Here is a 22898-nt window from a genome sequence, read left to right on the forward strand (position 1 = left end):
AATCTTTGGTTGGCCAATTTTATCATTTGTTTTAAACTTCCAAACTCCACAATAATGTGTAATTATCTTATTTTCTGTTCTGCCTCTCTCCCCCTATATGTTTGGAAATGTGTTTATGATTGCAAACACTAGCAGTTAAAGTATTTGAGGTTTAATTCAACCAGCTTTGTGATTTTAGAAATATGTGCCCCCAATAGATGATTAATGAGGTTTGCAAATAAAACAAATATGTCCTGTATTAAAAAGCAGCTCACAAGCTGCTCAGGTGCCTCCAATATTTTGATTTTTAGAGTGTCTCACTTGAATATAGTACATGACAATTATATTGTATTGTACATAAATCCAGTTCTGAATTTGCAGAGATGATCTTTTGGCAGCACCAACATCTGGATCTCAATGGATGAAGCATACTAAGCATGTTATGATCTCGAGTTAGCTCCTACAGTCGTTTCCCTCGACCCTGAAGAAAGTTTTCTTGTATGAAACATGCATGTCGGGTCTGTTTTATGTGTTTGCAGTGCTTATCTGGTTAGTTTTACATAGTCTAAATCATACAACAATATATACGAGCCTCAGTTGTGCCTTCAATAATATCATATATTGTGATTGTCTTAGTTGGTTTCACATTAAGGACTAACAATACATGGTATAGTGAACACTCTTCAAATATAGTGGACACTCTTAAGGTATTATAGTCAACTAGTCTTATAGCCCGTTACATTAATGGGTACTAGAATATATGTCTTTATTTATTTCTCTCTCTCTCCTTAGCCACATTCTGTATTTCTTTATGTCTTTCTTTTTCCTCGGCTGTCCACCACCACCCCTTGGCTGCTCCCCCTGTCTATTCTCCCTTCCTTTTACCTCCCCTGTGTCCACCACCACCTCTTCACTGCTCCCCTTATCCAGAAGCAGCCCTTCTCCCTTTGTTTTACCTCCCCCCTGTCCATAAAGGCAAAAAAAAAAGGGGCCAAAATTTAAATCTTAAGTTTATACTCGAGTCTGCTGACATTCCTCCACTTCCCTCCCCCACCCCCCATAATGTCCGGTATTATTTCACTCCCAAACAGAAGCCTCTCCCCAAAACACACCAGTAGGTAAAACACCCCCCTCCGGCCTACTGGAGAGTCAAAGCAGAGCTATTCTCAGACAGGGCCAGATTAATGTGTGTACAACACGTCGTCTACTGGGTCCTGCGACCTATGGCTCCAGGGGGAGCCCGTCGTCTCCTGACATTGTTCCCCTCCCTTCCCACTCACACTCCGATCCACAAAATCCATCTCCCGCAGCAGCAGCTCCTTTCGGCCACCGCAAAGATTTCTCTCAGTCGGAAGTTGCGCCGGAGAAAGGCGGGGCCAGAACGTGGCGGAGAGCGAGCTCGAGGTGGCAGGTCTGACAATCTTCTTCCTTACTATTCACTTTGCAGTGCAGGGCTAAGCCGTTGTCAGGTCTAATTCTTTGATGCTCCCTAGATGGCGGCTATCTTCACGATCGCCACCTTCATCGCAGCGGCGCGAGGTGGAGAGCAGGGAGTCTTGTCTGGCGCGCATGCACACTCCTACCGCCACAGTCCGACAGATCAGATCTCAGAGAACATGCGGTAAGAGTGCGCATGTGCGCTTAGCATTTTACATTACATTACATTAGTGATTTCTATTCTGCCGTTACCTTGCGGTTCAAGGCGGATTACAAAAAGGATCTATCTGGCCATTTCCAGAGGAATTATAGAATAATTAGGGAGTACTCAACTTGGTTCATAGGGATGAAGTAGTTCTTGTGGCGTTAGGTTGTTTTAGAGAGTGGGGAGGCGTTAGGGTGGTTTCGATTGTTGGGTATCAGGGATTTTTTTAATAGTATGGTTTTTATTTCTTTTCTAAATGTTCTGTAGTCAGGGGTCGTTATCAGCAAAGTAGAAAGTTGGTGGTCTAATCTCGCTGCATGTGTGGCCAGGAGGCCATTATACAGTTTTTTCTGTTTGACTTCTCTGATTGGGGGATATGTGAATGGAGCATGGGTTCTCCTTTGTCTGGTTGAGGTGGTTCGGATTAGACGGTTGTTTAGGTATATTGGGCTGTTTCCATTCATGGTTTTAAATAGAAGACAGTAGAACTTGAATTGTATTCTTGCTTAAATTGGTAGCCAGTGTGAGTGGAGATACGCCTCGGTGATGTGGTCATGTTTTCTCAGAGAGTAGATGAGCCTCAGGGCTGTGTTCTGGATTATTTGCAGTTGTTTAATCATGGTCGTGGGGCAGGGTAGATAGAGAATGTTACAATAGTCTAGTAGACCCAGCATTAGGGCTTGAACTAGGATCTGGAATTGAGTTTTGTCGAAGAATTTTCGCACTTGTCTTAGGTTTCTCATGATTGCAAAGGATTTCTGTATTATTTTGTTGATTTGTGGTTGCATGGTATAGCACCTGTCAATCGTCACTCCCAGTAGTTTTAGAGTGGTTTGCATGGGGAATGTGGTTGAGTTGATTACTAGGATTGTAATGGATGGTGTCTTATCGTTTTCTAGGAGAATGAATTTTGTTTTTTCTGAGTTTAGTTTCAGTTTGTGGTCTTTCATCCAAGATGTTATTGTTTCTAATGTTTTATGTATAGTGTCTGTCATGGAGGGTTTTAGTTGATCAAAAGGGAGAAGAATGGTGATGTCGTCTGCATAGCTGTAGGAGATTATGTTTGATTTATCTAGACAGGTGCCGAGTTATGATCTCGAGTTAGCTCCTACAATCGTTTCCCTCAACCCTGAAGAAAGTTTTCTTGTGTGAAACATGCATGTCGGGAGAGGTGAAGACAAGACAGTGTCACTATAAGTTAAAGTAAAGTGATGTTCTGATTGTTACAAATATTTTAAGAAAAATTCAGTTAAAAACTTTGAAAAAATTAATAAAGGTTGGATCGACGAAGAGTAAAACAATCGGTGGTTCATACCCTGATGGTGGTCTGAAGGTCCATACAATTTAGTTATACTATCATATGAGTATTGACTATTATACCTTAAGAGTGTCCACTATATTTGAAGAGTGTCCACTATACCATGTATTGTTAGTCCTTAATGTGAAACCAACTAAGACAATCACAATATATGATATTACATGGTCTAAGTCACAATGTCCAAGTTCCGTCGATCGTGGGCTGTATAACTTTCGGTTATACATGCTGTACAACGTTCACATCCACGCCCATGCCCATGTCCCGCCAACTCCCACCCTCGACATTCCTCCCAACACTCCCCGTTTAGCTTTGGTCGTTCAGTGGCACAATGAAGGCCTAGGTCATTTAGAAATACATCTAAAACCCATTTTTAGTATCGGCACTTGGACGTTTTTAAGAAGCGTTCGTCCAAGTGCCAACTTAGGCCGGTTTTTGGACGTATTTCTCTTTCGATTATGAGACCCATATTGTACACTAAACCTTTTTTTTTGTGTAAAGGTGACTCCTCTGATAATAATCAAAAAAGATATTTAATAAGGCATTAGTCAAGGAAAGCATATGATAAAATATATTGCATTCAAAGTTTAAGAAAATAAAAAGAGAAACCCTACTCACAATGGCTGTGGCTCAGAGCAAGTATACATGGCTGATGCACAATTTTGACATCATTGTGACATCAATATGTACCTAGATGGCAGAATGTCAGTAAAAAATAATACGAATCCCTACCTAAAAGGAAGCACCTGTGACTCAGTGGTTAAAGGCACTTCTTCCATCTTCCACAGGTCATGGGTTCAAATCTACACACACATACACACACCAGTACCTTAACAGTTTCTTTTTTGGTCTCAGAAGATAGTATGGGTTGTGAACTTTGCCATTTACATTTGCACTCTGCCCTTTCTAGGGTCCAGAGGGAGATTTATATTTACCCTGAGAAGGCTACAGTCTCCTAAGGTAGCATCTCATATGGCAGGAATCCCTACCTAAAAGGAAGTGCATGTGGCTCAGTGGTTAAAGACACTACTTCCCATCTTCTACAGGTCATGGGCTCAAATCCCTAGCATGATCAGGTACCCCAGCACATATTCTTATTTTTTTAGAGATAATCTGTCATCTAGGTGCATATTGATGATGTCACTATGATGTCAAGATTGTGTGTTTCTTTTTTTATTCTCTTAAACTTTGGGAATGAGATTTAGTTTGTAATACATTTTATCATGTGCTTTGTCGGAGTAATGCATTATTAAACTTCATTTTCCATTATCATAGGAGCCATCTTTACACCAAAAAATAGAAGGTTTAGTGTGCAATATATATTTTTTCATGTACTTTGACTGAGGAACAGAGGCCAAAAGAGGAACTGGACAAGTGTTGAAGGCACATGTTTGATATTTTTCCTAGAGAAATGACTGCGTATAGGCTAAGAGGATATAACTTTGGCTTTTGAATTGACATGTGGTTTAACATCTGAGTGTATGTGGTGCAGTGATTAAAGCTACTGCCTCATTACCCTGAGGTTGTGGTTTCAAATCCTTCACTGCTCATTGTGACCCTAGGAAAGTCACTTAATCCCCTTTAGTCCACCAGGACAGAAGGGAAATATGATAAAGTAGCTGAATATAAATAGTTAAAAGATAAATGAAATATAATATTTATTTATTATTTTAAAAATTTCTATATTGTTAAGAACTAAACAGTTTACATAATTTACATACAAAAAATTATAAAAAAACATAATAAAACAAACACACAAACAATCCTCTGAGATCATATCTGCAAACTAATAATAGTGGTGCTTCTGTAAAATTGGGCTGCCTTCTGCATGCCATTTCACTGTTTGCAATTTTAATGTAAAAAACAGCATAAATCACTGTTCTAATGTCATAACACTAAAACATAATTTTATAGACATTGTGAAGACATCTATGCGACGCCTAAAAGACGATTTTATAAAGCACACCTAACTATATAGATGTGCTTAAATTCACTGAACGCCGCTGAGTGCAATTCTCTATTGTGTGTCTATGCTTAACAGAATCTTGCTCAGCATTGTGCTGCTGGACATCTAAACAATGCCTAATTTTTAAATGTCCTTTACATAATTTTCCCTAATTGTCTCCCATTGCGCTGTATTCTGTAAATAAGGTTTCTCAGTTATAGTCCTTTTATGTTGGGCTGGGCTTTTGTCCTTTAAAATGGACCAGAGATCTTTCATATAAATCTATTCACATAAGTATAAAACAGATTTAACAAAATAAATTTTTTTTAAAAAAATTCCCTATAATTTGTGCTATGTGATGTGTCTGATACAAGCATAAAATAAAATAGTATTCATAATAAAAAAATAAAAATAAAATAGTAATAATATGAGTGGATAATAGTTATTTGATTCTGTGTGCACTCTGAAGAAAGGATCATAATCAATTGTGGTAATACACTGTATAATGATACTGCTAAGCACATAGATAGAGATAGGTATGGATGGTAGATCTAGCTATATGGATAGATATAGATACATGAATCTCTAGATTGATTTAGAAAGGTATACGAGGGTATTGCTCCACTTCATCACTTCATCATGCTTCTATTCCTTTCTCTCCTCTCTTCTACCTTCCAAAGTATTTAGATCAATGCTGTCTTGTTAAAATGTTTATTTTATTTTTATTTTTCCTCTAACTCTACTTTTCACTTCTCTATTACCCTCCAGGTACTTTAGTTAGATTGTGAGCCTTCGGGACAGTAAGGGAATTTTTCAAGTACCTTTCTTATTTCTAATCTTAATGTATATTTTCTGTAACCCGCTTAGAACCTAACGGATGTAGCGGTATATAAGAAATAAATTACATTACATTACATTACATTAAATGTAAAGTAAAGCCTCTCTACCTCCATAATTTATTGACCAAATGACAACATTGACAACCTACATGTGTTCACTTGTTCTTTAAAATTTCTTCCTTCACCTTACTTGGAAAGCGTCTGTGTGAAAAGGCTGTTTTGCTATTGCTTATGTAACACGGTGTGTTAGCTGTTAGTCTACTTTTGAAGGTAATATATAGAAATATATATATAAAACATAAAGGAAATAAGGTGATGACCTTTTTTATTTGACTAAATGCATTTTTGATTAGATTCTGAAGAATGAGCAGATTTTGACAAATATCAGTACATTCAAACATCAGTTTACAAGTGCTGCGGTTTGCGAGTATTTTGCAAGACGAGCAAAACATTTGCAAAATCCACGCCTTGGAAACCAAGCTTGCCTTGACCCCTGATCTGGCATCCCCCCCCCCCCCCGAGAATATCAAAGAGAATGCGAACTAGAAGGCCTTGAGCATGCACAGATGCTCAAGGTCCAGCACAAGCAACAGGGAGGATCTTCGGTGCCAGAGCGGGGTAAGCGATTGTATTTGGGTGAGTGGGGGATGCCGGATTGTGGCGGGGGGTGGAATGCCGGATCGAGGGGGGATGTCAGATCGTGTGTGGGGGGGGGGAGTTGGAGCAGCGCAGGTGGCCTCAGGGGGGGGAGGGGAGGTGGAATGCATCAAGTGAGTTTCCCTTACTTCCTATGGGGTAACTCGCTTTGATATCCAAGCAATTTGGTTTACGAGCATGCTTCTGGAATGAATTATGCTCGTAAACCAAGGTTCCACTGTATATTTAAGCGAAACATAAAAAGCATTGCAATAACAGTCTCATAGGAAGAGAGAAAGAGTGGGTAATTGAAGAAACAGGGAGGGCTGGGTGAGTGAGAGACACACATATGGATGGGTGTTAAAACAGTGACAAAGCAGTATAATTTTATGGTTTGTAATGTGATAGAAAACCAAGATCTATTGCTTGTGAAATGGAAGCATGCAGTGAGCACTCATTAGTGAGGATGAATGTGAGGAATTTCATCATTATAAGCCCAAAACAAAGCACCAATCCATAAAGTAGCATCATAAAAGTTCTCCTGGTAAGAAAAAAATTCAAATCACAGACTTCTGCAAGAAAATTTATGATTAGTCTTTTGGTACATGGACAGTTGTAAATGGTTCAGGGTCGTTCAGGTCACTCTGGCCACTTTGGTCCAGACAGTCACTGTGGTCACTTTTTTCCAGATAGTGGCTTACCAAGGATTAGGCTTACACCAACATTCCTCCCTGCGAAGTTTGCCTAGGAGCCATACCTGCTTCTCCTAACTGGGCTTCTCAGTTGGGAAGTCCTAAGACCTGGCCCCCTAATTAGTAAAAATAAACTCCCCCCTCAAAGGTCAATCTAGGTACCCCTTTCCCTCCCCCAGGGATGGTCCCTACAAATCCCCCTTTTTTTTCTTTCTTCTTTTTCTCTTTCGGCTTCAGGCAACTCCTTTTCTCCTTACAGATATCTTAACACCACATGTGCAAATGTGGTTCCCCAAAGGCCCCTTGGGAGTTTGGTAGACCTAGCTTGTCTTTGCATATGGTTTCCCTTCAGATCTCTTCTTTCCTGGTACCTGATTCCCATGTGATGGAATGTACACCCCATCATATACCATTCCCCTCAACTCAAGCAGATATGGTTGAGCATTTGGTATGTTAAGGCCTACTATATAGGATAAAATGTCTGCATTGACATGTGCTGTCCCTACCCTGTGTTCTACCTTGAAGTTGTAGTCCTGTAGAATAAGGTACCACCGCAATAGGTGACCATTACTATTTTTCATTTGGCTGAGCCACTTGAAGGGGACATGATCAAGGTGAATTGTTTCCCTACAAGGTAATATTGTAGGGACCCTACAGTCCATTTCACAGCCTTGCATTCCTTTTTTGTCATAGAGTAGCATCTCTATGTCTCTGACAATTTTTGGCTAAGGAAAAGTATGGAGTGTTCATGTTCTCCTTCTCCCTGACTCAGGATGGCTCCCAGACCCACTCCCGAGGCATCAGTTTGTAGAATAAATTCTTGGTTAAAGTTGACATTTCTCATTGGGACATTGGGACACTGGATCATCTGTTATTGATCTGTTCCCATATTGACTTCCAAAAGTTAAGTATCAAAGGACAATAGAACAACAGATGATCCAGTGTCCCAATGTCTAGATGATAGTGCCAGCATCTATTAGATTTGGAACTATCTAATTTCTGTAAATGAACAAGGGTCCAGAAACTTCTATGTAACAAAAAAAAACATGTTTGTCTCATAGATGCTGAATTTGTACATCTCATCCTCCAAGTCCAAATTTGTGGCCACTGAGACGCAGAAATTTGCTGCTTTTTATCTCAATGCTCCAAATTTCTCTAAGACTAGTTTTTGTTTTTTTATTCAAGAATTCAGATATTAATTTATACCATGAGCTCAGGAAGGATCCAATACATTCCCTGATGCAGTATATAGGCATGATAATACCTATAAAAGTTTGGGAAATTTACCCCACCTGCCGCAATTGGTTTTTGTAAAGATACTAAAGCAATTCTAGCAGTTTTACCTAACCAAATAAATTTGGTAAGAATGCTATTTAACTTCTTGTAAAAGGACCCCTGAAAATAAATTGGCAACATACAAACCACAGGCAAAATCATCATCTTAACTGTTTGGACTCTTCCCCACCAAGACAGACGTAAGGGGTTCCATTGCTCACACATTTCTGAGACCTTTAGCAATAAGGATTTTTCATTTACTTTCATCGTCTCTTCCAACGTTTTTTGAATTCAAATACCTAAATATTTTATACCCTCTTCCTTCCAAAGAAAAGGAAGAGGGTAAAAAAGCACATCTATAATATGATTTTGTGTATTAAAATATGTTTTTTAAAAAAATAATGAAGTACAGTTGCTGTTTTTCTTTTTTAATACGTTTCATGAATATTTCTACAACAGCCATTTTATTTTCAGAAATACTTTTCAGATATTTGCTTATCAGAGGCATAAATTGAGCCATAACCATTTAAAAAACAGTTATGGTTTATGGTTTATTGATATTTACTTAACTTCCTTTACTGAATGCACAGATCAAAGTGGCATACAACTTGATCCATAGATAAAATAGCATGATTGATTTCCTAAGCACATAGCAAAATGTCTTACTATATAAATTGAGGGAAAAAAGTATTAAATTACTAATAATCTTGAAGCTGTCTAATAAATTATGTTTCGTTAGTAGTTGCAAATATTGTATGTTTCTGTGGGAGTTTTTCACAATAATAGTTTTTGGAAGCTCGGTCTCTAAGCTTCAGTTATCTTTAGAGGATATGCTATAATAAACTTTTGAACAGCATTTATGGTGACTGTGTGGTCTGAAGCCATAATAGGTAAGTGAGTTATCCTAAATGAAAAGAAGACTGCTGACATTTCACATAGGTTAATATGGTAATCACTACTAAAATCCCTTGTGACTTGTAGTTAACTATGCAATTTTTCTAAGTAGAGGCATCTATAAAATATAATGAATTAAAACCATTACATATGGAACTACCCGATATAATTACTTCAGCCACCACCATTTAACATTCCTAGCTGTAATCATAGATCCTTGCCAGACTTTTTTTTTTTTAAGTTGTCTTTTGCAACTAAAAATACTGCTGTGACCCCTAGAATTCACAGTAAATACAAGAAGACAATTTCAAATGTTTGCTGACAATCAAAAAGGTCACCAGGTGTGCTCACAGAAGCAAACCACTTCCTGGTGGCTTTTACTTAAGTGTGCTGTGATTTTTGTGGCATTTTACTTAAGTGGCTGTTAAGGCACGCATTGTGCCTTAACAGCCACAATTAAAATGTGTTAGGGGCAAAGGTTGTGATGTAATTGTTGAGAATAGGCACAGCATGTCCTTAACATCTACAGCACTGAAAACTGCATCAATACACATAAAACTGGTAGCAATTAGCAAAGATGCAGTTAATGCATTCTGTTGAGAAGATACTAACCCTTCTTTTTACAAAGCTGGAATAGTGACTTCGGTGCTGCAAAATGCTCTGAAACCCATTAAGGGCTCCTTTTACAAAGCAGCATTAGGGCCTTAACCCGTGGAAAAGCGCGTGCTAACCACTACCGCCTCCTTTTGAGCAAGCGGTAGATTTTCATCTAATACGCACTATAGCGTGCACTAAAACTGCTAGCGCGGCTTTGTAAAAGGAACCCTAAATCTCTATGGGCATTGGAGTGATTACCGCAGCAGCAGCTGTTATGGCAGCTTTGTAAAAGGGAGCCCTAAGTGATCCAGCACTAACTGCAAAAATGACAAATAGTGGATGATAGGTACAATGCACTAAAGGACTCATTTATTGGCTAGAAAATGTATATTACAATATTGGACGATCCCCGATCCTCCGAGGTTTTGGCATTGGCGAAACCAATTACATCAGTTGGCCATTTGGGAAGCTAGAGATGCTGGAATTATAAGAAAGCAAAAGATGTTATTTATACAAATCTGGGGTTCATATTTGCAAGATTTACATCCTAAGGGCCGTAGTGCGATTTTAAGTTGGATCTCTTAATTGGGCTTTTATTTAGTTAAATGAAGAGAGTATCATTGGGTAGAGAGGACTATAGGGTGGGTGTGGAGAGGGATGGTAAATGTTCAAACACATATAGATATAGTGGGGGTTTATTGAAATTGGAATTTGTCTTTTATTATGTATATTATATTATAATAGTTGATGCATTATTGATGTGCTTTGATGTTGTATTTGATGTATTTAATGATATTTGCATCAATAAAAATTGTTTGAATCTAAAGGACTCATTTAAAAAAAAAATGACGTCCAAAACACGGTATAAACTGATACGCGAGTGTCTTACTAGTCAAAATGTCCAAGTGAGCATTTTTGAAACCAACTATCTAGACATCTTTCTGGTAATTTTGTCTCCAGTGCATCTAAATATTAATGGGGTGTGTTAAAGGCCTGTTTTGGGTGGAATTAAGGTAGGCGTAGCACCTGGACATTTTACAGTGATAAACATTTTACAAAACATCCAGGGCATGATTTGGATGTTTTAAGCTAGACCTGTTTTTAAAATGTATAAGGTCCAAAAAAGTACCAAAAAACTAGCCAAATGACAACTGGAGGGTTGAAAACCCCACACACTTTCCCAGTGGTCACTGACCCCCTTACATGCCCAAATATCTGCATGAAACAGTATATATCAGTCTCTGACAGTTGTAGATACTATGGCCAGTCCTAGCTGAGCTGCAAGCAGGTCTCTGGAGTAGTCTGATGGGCAGTAGTGGACTGTAGAGAAGGGACTTAGGCCTATATGCCACCCTAACAAGTTCACTCCTGGTGGAAAGTGTGAGCCCATCGTAATCCACTGAAAAACCACTGTACTGCCATATAGGTGACACTTGCAGGCATAAAGGCTTTTGGGGTGGTAGACAGTTGGGTATAGTAAGTTTTGGGGGAGCTTTTGCGGGCTTACCATACAATATAAGGGGGTTATGGTAAGATGTGCACCTGGCACCCTTAATGTGCAATTCACAGCAGTGACCCTAGGTTGCCTCACTGCTCTCCTGGTGTATGTGGGTAGCAAGTCCATTAAAAATGCTGTCCTTTCCTACATGCAAATGGCTTGTTTTACAAAATGTCTAGCAGGACAAAATGTCTAGCTGGGCCATTAAAAAAAAAAGTTAAATGTATTAAAGGTTTGAAAATGGCCATTTCTTCTGCCCAATATTTGGACATCTTGTGAAAAATTAATTGTAGAATTTCAAGTGATATATCTATGTTAAAATGTTAATACCAATGTTGATGTACTTGATGTAAGTTATAAAATGAATAAAGAATTATTAAAAAAAAAAAAAAAAAGACTTACTGTCGAAAATTGCTTTCCACAGGCCAAAGGGCCAAATTCTATATATGGCACTTAAAAAATCAGTGCCAATCAGAACGGCATTTAGCATGATTCTATAAAAGAGTCCCACAATAAATACAGAATTGTGCTTAGTAGCTGTATGCTGCATAACATTTAGTCACACCCATTTAGGCCAAGGAAAACCAGGCCTAAATACTTACCCATAAGTTGTGTGCAGATTGGGTTTATTCTATTACAGTGTGCATACATTTAAAAGAATACCTATGATCTGCCCATGCTCTGCACATGGCCATTCCCCTTTTTAAAATTTGTGCGCTAGAAGTGACATGCACTACTTTATAGAATGTAGCTACAAAGTTATGTAACATAGTAAATGACGGCAGATAATGATGACCTGAACGGTTCATTTAGTCTGCTTATTACACTGGTCAACAAACATTTTACTACTGGAATTCTGTCACCTGTACCTTAACAAGGACCACATGCTGACTCTAAATCTGAAAATAGTGTTCGTCTATCACATTCTGTTTTTAACTTATGTGTCAGTTTGTGTTTATATCATTTTCGTCAATGAAAAGGATTAGGTCCCAATTCCTGCCCCATACTTTCTCTGTCTCTGTCATTTCAGAGGTCAGGTACCTGGGGACATATCTTAAAGACCAGAAATTATCTTCCAAACATGTCCAATTTTATTGTGAGCTTTACATTTCTTTTATATCATTCTAGATGAATCAGTGTTGTCAGCATGTGTCAGCATGTGACGTAAATGCAAGCCATATATGGACACAGGTCACATGAAACTTTAAAGAAATCAGCATTTTTCTTAGCTAGAGACTGAAGTCCACAGAGGGTGCTGTGGTCAGCAGAGCTTATCTAAAGCTGTTTGCAAATACGGCTTATAAAAAAATTGAAGTCACTTTACAACAGAATAAGAAAACACATCTCTCAAACATACAATAGCCTTGTAATATATCAGCAAGAGAAGGCAAACAATGTCTGGATTTACAACTTCAAACACATTCTATGGAAAACTACAAGATGTGTCCCTTCAATCCCCTCTTACGTCATGAAAATGACATCATAAATGCACAGCATGAGCTGGAAGGGAGTGATACTCTAGATATGTCTCTCGAGGAGGGGTTTTAGGAGCATTAATACAAATAACACAGTACATGAGCAGTCAAGACAAGAGTGCAGATAATAATAGAGATTATAACAATAAAAAGGTCTTTTACCCAACCCTGCATTCAACTAAAGTGCTGATCCCAAGAATTAGATAAACCAGAGTTACATTTGAGCTCAGCAAAGAGGTCTGCTAATTTCTGAATGGCCATAGTAGGACCTGTATTGTCAGAAATAAAAGTGCAACAGCATAAAGTACTGAGAAGAGTTTTACACAATTCTTAGCTAGAATCATATCTAGGGCCATACGATTTTGAAAACCATCTGAGAAGTGGAGCCTAGTTGATCAGCAATACCTTGCAAGGCATCCCTAGAGTAGTTCACAAAGCGTTGCTGATTATAATAAATTTTAACTAATCCGATCAACATTCTTATTAATAGTAATAAAGGGAATAAGGGACTCAAACCCAGCCTTAACCTGAGCTCGGGCCTTAAATTCATCTGGGACCCCTCTTGGGACCCCTATAGCATCTATGTATACATGCGATCAGATTTATATCGAGACAGATAAGAGGAAAAACCATGTGAATAGGAAGGATGCCTTTCAGAAAAATATGCAGGAGCATGGTAACCTTAGCTAAAGTACACTGGCCTATCCACTGGCTGGGTAGCTTAACATGGAGCCAAATTTCTCCATAGAGCCAGTAAATATCACCTAGAAAATTACCCTGTGTCAAATTAGAAACATGACATGTGTAATTACCCTTATAGATGGTAACGGCAATATCAAGCTTTTGCTGTCCAGGCAGCAAAAGGTATTTAGAACACCACAGTGCACAAAGGGGATAGGTAAAATTAGAGGAGGTAGATAGATTCCGTAAGAAAAACTGATGGGTCGGATAGCTAGACTCACCCTTAAACCACATGTCCATAATGTACATACCTTCATCAGTAGGTCTAGGGTTGTCAATAGTAAGAGAAATCTTAATAATTTGTGCAGGAACACTTTTCCTGTAACAGTTTCCTATAACAGTTTCCAACCTTATGAAGGGTCATACAAGTAAGCAGTGATTTACCATTTTTGGTCCACTTTTTTTTAGAGTACTTTCTAGTTTATAAGCCCAGTCAGTATCAATATTCCACCCTACCGCTCCCCAGAATGCACACTTATCCCCCCAATGTGAGTCAGTAACACATATATATATATATGTCTTTAGTTTTTTTTAGGAATCTCTGAGGACCAATGGCACAGCCTTGGTATATCAATTGATGAACAGTCCACAATGTCCCAATACTCAAAAGAGAAGGTGGCAACTTGCACACTGCTGGAATTTTACCAAAAAGTAGCATACTGTCTGTCTTTCTGGATTCCAATTGAAGGACAGCCTTTGTGAGGGAGTAGTCCAGTTTGACGTCGTGTTCGCAAAGAGGTGCCGGGGATGCTGTTTACAGCAGGAGTGTCATTTCCAGATGGGTATGGGCAAAAAGTGTCGTGGGCCCAGAACACATCATCCCTGTAGACCCAATTAGAAATGATCCATACAGGGAGAAAAACTAGCAGCAGCGTTGCCAGTAAGAGAAAGATAAAGTTGGTAGAATGCTGCAATGAGATCATCATGTTGTTCCACTGGAGGAGGTGAAATCTGCGCAGGGAAGACTTGCTTCTGGGGTTTTAGGTTAACCCTCTTCAAGCGACTTGCGTGGATCCAAACAGGAAACTCCTCAGTGAGTGCAGCGGGCCTGGTCACAGCGATCACAGTAGTGCGAAGGCCAAAGGGGAAATCCGTCTGCTTCCGATCCTTGGAAAGCTTCTGGACAATCACCAGGCTGGAAAAAATGGGTAGGAATCTGTGGAGAGAAAGGAGAAGTGCAAGACACGTTTCTTTGAACAAGCCCTAATATTTCAATGAGCTTTTGAACGTATTCCTCCTGTATCAAGGGAAGATCACTACTCTCAACTATTGAGGGTTTGTCTACCCATGGGGCGGGGAAAGGTCATCCCGTGAGAATCTCAAAAGGAGAGCAGCCAGATATCTGTGCATACAGAAAGAGATGCTTGAAAAGCATTCCAAATATCATTCAGCAGCTGTACTCCAATGTGATCCAAATAAGAGATAGAAAACAAGAGAGAAACCATGTTGCCTGTACTGAATGTGGCAACAGGTAACAATACCAATTCATTTACTTGATATAGCTATGGCAAAAGAGAGACAATACTCAGTTACTTAAGGTTCTTAATTGAACAATCCAAAAAGATATGTTTTTTTCGTGCTGCATATAACTATTATGGCACTTCAGAGAGACCATACTGATGTACTGAATGTATTCAGAAATGTATACTGAATGGATCATATGTAGGGAACACCACAAAATAAACGCTGTATAAAGTAAAGCTTTTTCTTAAACATATAACCCTTAACTAAGCTATATTCAGAATATGAAAGCTATAAGTAAAAGAACATTGCACAGTTAGGCTAGTAAGAAGTGGAAAAAGAGCTCTAGAAATGGCCAATGTTATGTATCCTGGGGTACCCACTAAACTAAAACAAATAGACATGACACAGACAAAACATAAAGTTTTAAGCTTGAAGCCATTACTCCATCTGTCAAGTGTGCAGGGCTGAATTTAACTCTGCAAATAAACACATTGATATAAAAAAACCAAAACAAAGAAACAATAATATATATCATAACCATCTCATATTTGGAAAAAGGCATAAAGCTAATGTCTCTTTGGAGCATCTCTATCTCTGCAGTGATAAAGAGGACCCTTGGAAAACATTAGAAATATCTGTGCCAAAACTGATCTGAGATGGCCATGCATACATCCGAATTACTGCTAAGAAAAAGAAAAAACATTTTAAATTAGCAACATCCTAATTTCAGCTAAAACAATAGAAAGGAATTGTGTTTTCCAATCTGTTTTCAAGTCACAAATGTGCCAGCTGTAATTATCGAGCTATATACATCTGTATCAAGGAGCAAAAGGTCAAGAATGAAAATATCACTAGCAAGAAGTTAAAATGTCGAGCGAGCACTACGATAACCAATACCATGATATTGGGCAATGAATAAGGGAGAGCTAGCAGCTGGTATCCAGGGTTTCCCCTCTTTGCACCAAAATCCGTCCAAAAGGGCGGCTTTGGGCACCTGCCAAACACCAGGCATCAAGTTCAGAGGGGGGTAACAAAGGACTGAAGCTGTGAAAAAAAAGAGTTAGAGAATCCTGTTCACCCTTGAGACCCAGGAGCCCATTTAAAAGAAGGGCTTGGACATCGTGAAAAGTGTGAAGGGTAGTGGGGTGACCAAGGGTCAGAGGAGTAACCATCTCTACTACCATAGCACATTCAGCCAGGGAACTTGAACAGGAGTGACTATAAAAAAAGGCAACAGAGCGTAACTTACCGCCATGTTCTCCCTTCATGGTGTTACAATGGTCCCAAACAAAGATAAAAACATATGGGCATAAGCAGGAAGACCCAGACCTGAGCTAGAAACCAAAGCACATCTCAAATGTCCAACATATCATGAGTCCATCTGATAAGAGCAGTCATTTCAGAAACCAGGGTCTGTCTCAGAATCTGGTCATAGAAGGAACAATCAGAGATCCATTGGTGGCAGTGACCAATCATATCAAGAAAAGTAAGCATGTCTTTCTTGGTAGCTGGGCGGGGCAGACCCAGAACAGCAGCAATGCAGAAAGTGCAGATTATCCCAGGACAAGCAGGCAGGTATTCTCACTAGTGGGTGATGTCATCAGACAGAGCCCCGGTACGGACGTCTCACAAGCACGTGTTGCTTGTAGAAACTTAAAGTTTCTAGATGCCCGCACCGCGCATGCGCCGGTGCCTTCCTACCCGGAGATCCGGGCGTGTCTCCTCAGTTCTTTCTTTTCCGCGGAGCTGAGAAGTTCAACTTCTTCATGCGCTAGCTGAATTCAGTTAAATTTGCCTTCCTTGTCCGCGTTTTCGTTTTCTTTTAATTACAGTTAACAGTACTTTTCTTTTTCAAAAAAAAAAAAAAAAAAAAAGAAGATTATTTCCTCCGGCAGGTCGAACGGGCCGGCCACGTGGCTCAGGCCCACTGGCTTCGACCTAGCGGCGGAGATTTTCCGGCCTATGTCCCGGCCAATCACCGGGTTTAAAAAGTGCAGCAAGTGCCAACGCGCGATTTCACTCACGGACCCTCACCGGCGCTGTTTGCAGTGTTTGGGCCCCGACCACATCCCGAAATCGTGCGGGCCTTGCTCTACCCTTACGGCACGCTCTTTCAAGCGGCGTTGCCTATTGTGGGAATCGATGTTCAAGATGGACGCAGCTAAGGATCCCTCAGCCTCCACTTCATCTGATACCTCCCCGGTTCGGGCGAAACCGGCATCGACCACTCCTGCATCGAGTGTGGTGAAACCGGCATCGCTCACCCCGACACCATCCACGAGCTCGACGTCGGTGCCTGCCCCGGTCTCCTCTGTTCAGGTACCTCTTCCTTCCACAGTGCCACCAATGGTCATCAAAGTGCCGAAAGCTACTAAGCAGAAGCACTCGGCCTCGAAGGAGCGCGATGTCCGTGCAGGAGGACCCCCTTTCGGTGCGGATCCCTCCTTATCGGCTTCGCTACGGTCCGCGCTGGAAGCTCAATTCGTTGAGCTCATGCAGACCATCGGACCCGGGCTCATCGCTGCCATACAGGGTGACCTCCCGGTACCGGTCCAAAGGGGCGGTCCGCCCCCTCCCCCTCCCCCACACCGTTCGACCTCGACAACCGACGAGGACGAACGGGGGAGGGCGGCGATGCCCACGCGGCAAACCTCGATTACCGATATGCCGCCATTAGAACCCATTACGCCTCCGCGCCAACATGGGACCAGACCTCCGATCGATACTCGAAGCCCTGGGCATAGTCAGGAAGAGTTCTTCCGTACTCCTTACCAGACTTGGGTAGCATCGCAAGAACCCGCATCGCAAACCCAGTTGCGATCCACCGCTTCCAGCCCTATCCACTTGGGGGCCTCGGGAGACCATGCGATGCACAGACGATCCCGATCCCCGTCCCGCCACCGAGACGGGCACCGATCGAGACACTCATCCTGGCACTCCTCACGCCATTCGGAGGTGTCACCGCAGAAAAAACTGCAACGTAGGGGATACTCCTCATCAGAGGTGTCCCCCCCGAGGGGCCCGGAGTACGAGGAGACACTGGTGCCCGATTCTCCTTGTCACTCCCCGATGTCCACGGACCTGGAGGCCTCCTCCTCCTCCAGCCCGTCCCACAGACCGACGCTGGCGGAACAATTGTCCTTCTCATCATTCCTCCGACAAATGGCGGAGGACCTGGATGTGACCCTTGACACGGGCTCCTGATACTCCAAAGAGTATCTGGACACCATGCATTTACCTAACCCTCCAACGGAGTCGCTTCGGCTCCCCTTGCATAAATTACTGGACCAGACCTTCATGCAATGCTTCGAAACGCCGTATTCCATACCGGCGATCCCCAGCAAACTCGATGCTCGATACCGCATCGTGCACCATAAAGGGTTCGAGGGCCCTCAACTCTCCCACCAATCCCTACTGGTCGAGTCCTCCCTTAAACGCTCTCATCCCTCCCAGGTCTACGCCTCTGTACCGCCGGGCCGAGAGGGGAGAACGATGGACAAATTTGGTAGAAAATTCTACCAAAACTCCATGATGGCGTCACGGGTGCTAAACTACAACTTCTTTTTCTCTTCCTATCTGGAGTTCTTCTTGCCGGTGCTCCGCAAGTTCACTCCGTTCATAGACAACCAAGCTCGATTCGAGTTCGAGGAAGTGGTAGCCTCCCTCTCCCAATTACGCCTCCAGCTGATGCAATCCTCCTTCGATGCATTCGAACTCTCGGCACGCGCCGCCGCAAGCGCGGTAGCTATGCGTCGCCTGGCATGGCTCCGTACTATCGATATGGATCCCAACCTACAGGACAGACTCGCCAACGTACCGTGTGCTGGAGCTGACCTGTTCGATGAGTCTATCGAAACTGTTACCAAGAAGCTGTCGGATCATGAAAAATCCTTTCAATCCATCCTGCGGCCCAAACCCAAACCTCAACAGTCTCGACCTTCCAGGCCACCCCTGATTTACCAGCGGCGTTACATGCCCAGACAAACGCCTGCTGCGAGACAGCCTGCGAAGAGACAACCTCCCCAGAAGTCTCAGCAAAAACCTCAGCCACCGGCGGTACCTAAGGCTCCCCAGCCCTTTTGACGCCCCCCCCGGGAGCATAACCTCGGCCTCTCCCATAGGGGGCCGCCTCCATCTTTTTTACCATCGATGGGAGGCCATAACCACGGACCTATGGGTCCTCACCATCATAAGAGAAGGATACTCTCTTCAATTCCACCGGGTCCCCCCGGACCATCCTCCAAGAGAGTATCCTTCAAGCTCGACGCAGACCGCCCTGCTTCTTCAGGAAGTCCAAACCTTACTTCAGCTTCGGGCTGTCGAGCCGGTCCTGTCAGACCAATTGAACCGAGGGTTTTACTCCCGGTACTTCCTCGTCCAGAAGAAAACGGGCGACCTGCGACCCATTTTAGACCTTCGAGCCCTCAACAAGTCCCTGGTCAAAGAGAAGTTTCGCATGTTGACTTTGGCTTCTCTATACCCCCTCCTCGAGCAGAACGACTGGTTATGCTCCCTGGATCTCAAGGAGGCCTACACTCACATCCCCATTCACCCGGCCTCCCGAAAGTTCCTCAGATTTCGGGTGGGAAATCTGCACCTACAGTATCGAGTGCTACCATTCGGCCTATCTTCGTCCCCCAGAGTCTTCACAAAGTGCCTGGTGGTAGTGGCCGCGGCACTCCGGGACAGGGGTCTACAGGTATTCCCATACCTCGACGACTGGCTCATCAAGGCCCCGTCAGCCCCAGAGGTCACTTCGGCGGCCTTGGCTACAACCTACTTCCTCCAGAATTTGGGCTTCGAGATCAACTTCTCCAAGTCTCATCTACAACCCACCCAGTCCCTCCCCTTCATCGGAGCGGTCCTGGACACCACCCGACTCCGAGCATTCCTGCCTCGGCAACGCATGGAGTCTCTTCTTCATCTCAGCCAATCGGTGTCTACCCGCCAAACCCTACCGGCGAGACAACTGATGGTGCTCCTGGGCCATATGGCCTCCACAGTACATGTGACACCCTTTGCCAGACTCCACCTCAGGATCCCCCAGTGGACCCTGGCATCACAGTGGAATCAATCGTCCGATCCACTATCCAAACGCATCTTAGTCACACCTGCTCTTCGGCAGTCTCTACTTTGGTGGATGACCTCTTCGAATCTATCCAGAGGTTTGCTGATGCACTCTCCCCCCCATCAGAAAGTTCTCACAACCGATTCGTCGAACTACGCATGGGGGGCCCACCTGGAGGGTCTCCGCACCCAAGGATTCTGGACCAGTGCGGAAAGACTACACCAAATCAATCTACTGGAACTCAGAGCCATCTTCAATGCGCTCCAAGCTTTCCAACACCTACTCCACGACATGGTAATCCTCATTCGCACAGACAATCAGGCCGCCATGTATTATATCAACAAGCAAGGAGGCACGGGCTCGGCCCTCCTTTGCCAGGAAGCTCTACGAGTCTGGGACTGGGCGGTGCACCACAACACCCTACTCAGAGCAGTATACATCCAGGGGGAGAACAACGTCTTAGCAGACAAACTAAGCCGTCTGCTACAACCGCACGAATGGACTCTCCATTCCAGCCCCCTTCACCAAATTTTCACGCAATGGGGGACGCCCCAGATAGACCTCTTGGCGGCTCCCCACAACGCCAAACTGCCTCAGTTTTGCTCCAGGATCTACACTCCTCATCGCCTCGAGGCAGATGCTTTTCTACTGAACTGGGGGAAACTATTCCTATATGCGTTCCCACCATTCCCGCTGATCCAGAAGACTCTGGTCAAGCTGAAACTCGAACGGGCCATCATGATTCTAATAGCTCCTCGGTGGCCCAGACAACCTTGGTTCTCCCTCCTACTTCAACTCAGCAGCAGGGAACCAGTACCACTTCCAGTGTTTCCTTCACTGCTTACTCAACATCAAGGATCACTACTTCATCCCAACCTGCAGGCTCTCCACCTGACAGCTTGGTTCCTCTCAACGTAACCCCTCACCAATTCTCACAAGAAGTGAGGGAGGTCTTGGAAGCTTCCAGGAAGCCCGCCACTCGACAATGCTACTCCCAAAAATGGACCAGATTCTCCTCATGGTGTGTTTCTAAGTCAACGGAACCTCAGCGAGCTTCCTTATCCTCCGTGCTGGACTATCTCCTACACCTATCTCAATCTGGGCTCAAGTCCACATCCATACGAGTCCACCTGAGCGCTATTGCGGCGTTCCACCAGCCCCTACAAGGGAAACCCCTCTCGGCCCATCCGGTGGTCGCCAGATTTATGAAAGGACTCTTCCATGTTAACCCTCCTCTCAAACCACCCCCAGTAGTTTGGGACCTCAATGTAGTCCTTTCCCACCTCATGAAGCCCCCGTTTGAACCACTCAACAGGGCCCCTCTGAAGTATCTCACCTGGAAAGTGCTTTTCCTTGTAGCCCTTACGTCCGCTCGCAGAGTCAGCGAACTCCAGGCGTTGATGGCGGACCCACCATTCACAGTATTCCACCATGACAAGGTGGTCCTCCGCACTCACCCGAAATTCCTGCCTAAGGTGGTCTCCGAATTTCATCTCAACCAATCCATTGTACTTCCAGTATTCTTCCCTAAGCCTCATTCTCACCACGGAGAATCGGCCCTTCACACTCTAGACTGCAAACGTGCCTTGGCTTTCTACCTGGATCGCACCAAGCCACACAGAACCACTCCTCAACTTTTTGTCTCCTTCGACCCTAACAAGTTGGGAAGACCCGTATCAAAGCGCACCATCTCCAATTGGATGGCGGCTTGTATCTCTTCCTGCTATGCCCAGGCTGGATTATCACTTCCTTGTAAGGTCACAGCCCATAAGGTCAGAGCAATGGCAGCCTCAGTAGCATTCCTCAGATCAACACCAATCGAGGAAATTTGCAAGGCTGCCACCTGGTCCTCGGTTCACACATTCACCTCACATTATTGTCTGGATACCCTCTCCAGACGGGATGGACAGTTTGGCCAAACAGTATTGAAAAATTTATTCTCTTAAGTCGCCAACTCCCCCTCCATCCCACTGAGGTTAGCTTGGAGGTCACCCACTAGTGAGAATACCTGCCTGCTTGTCCTGGGATAAAGCAATGTTACTTACCGTAACAGTTGTTATCCAGGGACAGCAGGCAGCTATTCTCACGTCCCACCCACCTCCCCTGGGTTGGCTTCTCAGGCTAGCTACCTGAACTGAGGAGACACGCCCGGATCTCCGGGTAGGAAGGCACCGGCGCATGCGCGGTGCGGGCATCTAGAAACTTTAAGTTTCTACAAGCAACACGTGCTTGTGAGACGTCCGTACCGGGGCTCTGTCTGATGACATCACCCACTAGTGAGAATAGCTGCCTGCTGTCCCTGGATAACAACTGTTACGGTAAGTAACATTGCTTTTTCCTCTGACCATGAGACAGGACAAAACCCAGGTATGTCACTTCAGATTTACACCAGTGCAGTTTATTTTGTGACACCTTGTGACCACACACAGACAACCATTGTAAAAAGTGCAAACTATCAGCCTGACAAGTCTCCTGAATTATGGAGCACAAAAAGAGGTATAGAATGAGGACAGGACCATGAGGGGCAGTGCATGACTGTAGAATAGCCCGAAGGACAATGGAGAACAGGGGAGTCAACATAGCCCTGGGGCATTCCACATCAGGTATACTGTTGCTTAAAGGTGAAGGCAAAAAGGGGCTGAAAAGCCTCACCAACAGGGACTAAAAAAAACATTCTTTAGGACAATGACAGAAAAAATTTGCCTGCCGATGGAATGGAGGAGAGAAAGAAACTTCAGGGACAATGGGTGCGATGAGAATTATCAAAACATTAACAGCCCAAAGGATGCCATCAGCTTTGACAACAGGATCGATGGGCGTATTGTGAGAAGAGATGGT

At 43.2% G+C, this 22898-nt stretch overlaps 1 protein-coding gene across 2 annotated transcripts in view; it reads left to right on the forward strand.

The window, feature by feature from the left end:
- The window catches only part of EDIL3 (EGF like repeats and discoidin domains 3), a 456004-nt gene that overhangs the window by 213722 nt on the left and 219384 nt on the right, over window positions 1–22898 (forward strand). The gene's annotated exons all lie outside the window — the stretch shown is intronic.

This window comes from Geotrypetes seraphini, chromosome 1 (genome assembly GCF_902459505.1).
Source record: "Geotrypetes seraphini chromosome 1, aGeoSer1.1, whole genome shotgun sequence".
Lineage (NCBI taxonomy): Eukaryota > Metazoa > Chordata > Amphibia > Gymnophiona > Dermophiidae > Geotrypetes > Geotrypetes seraphini.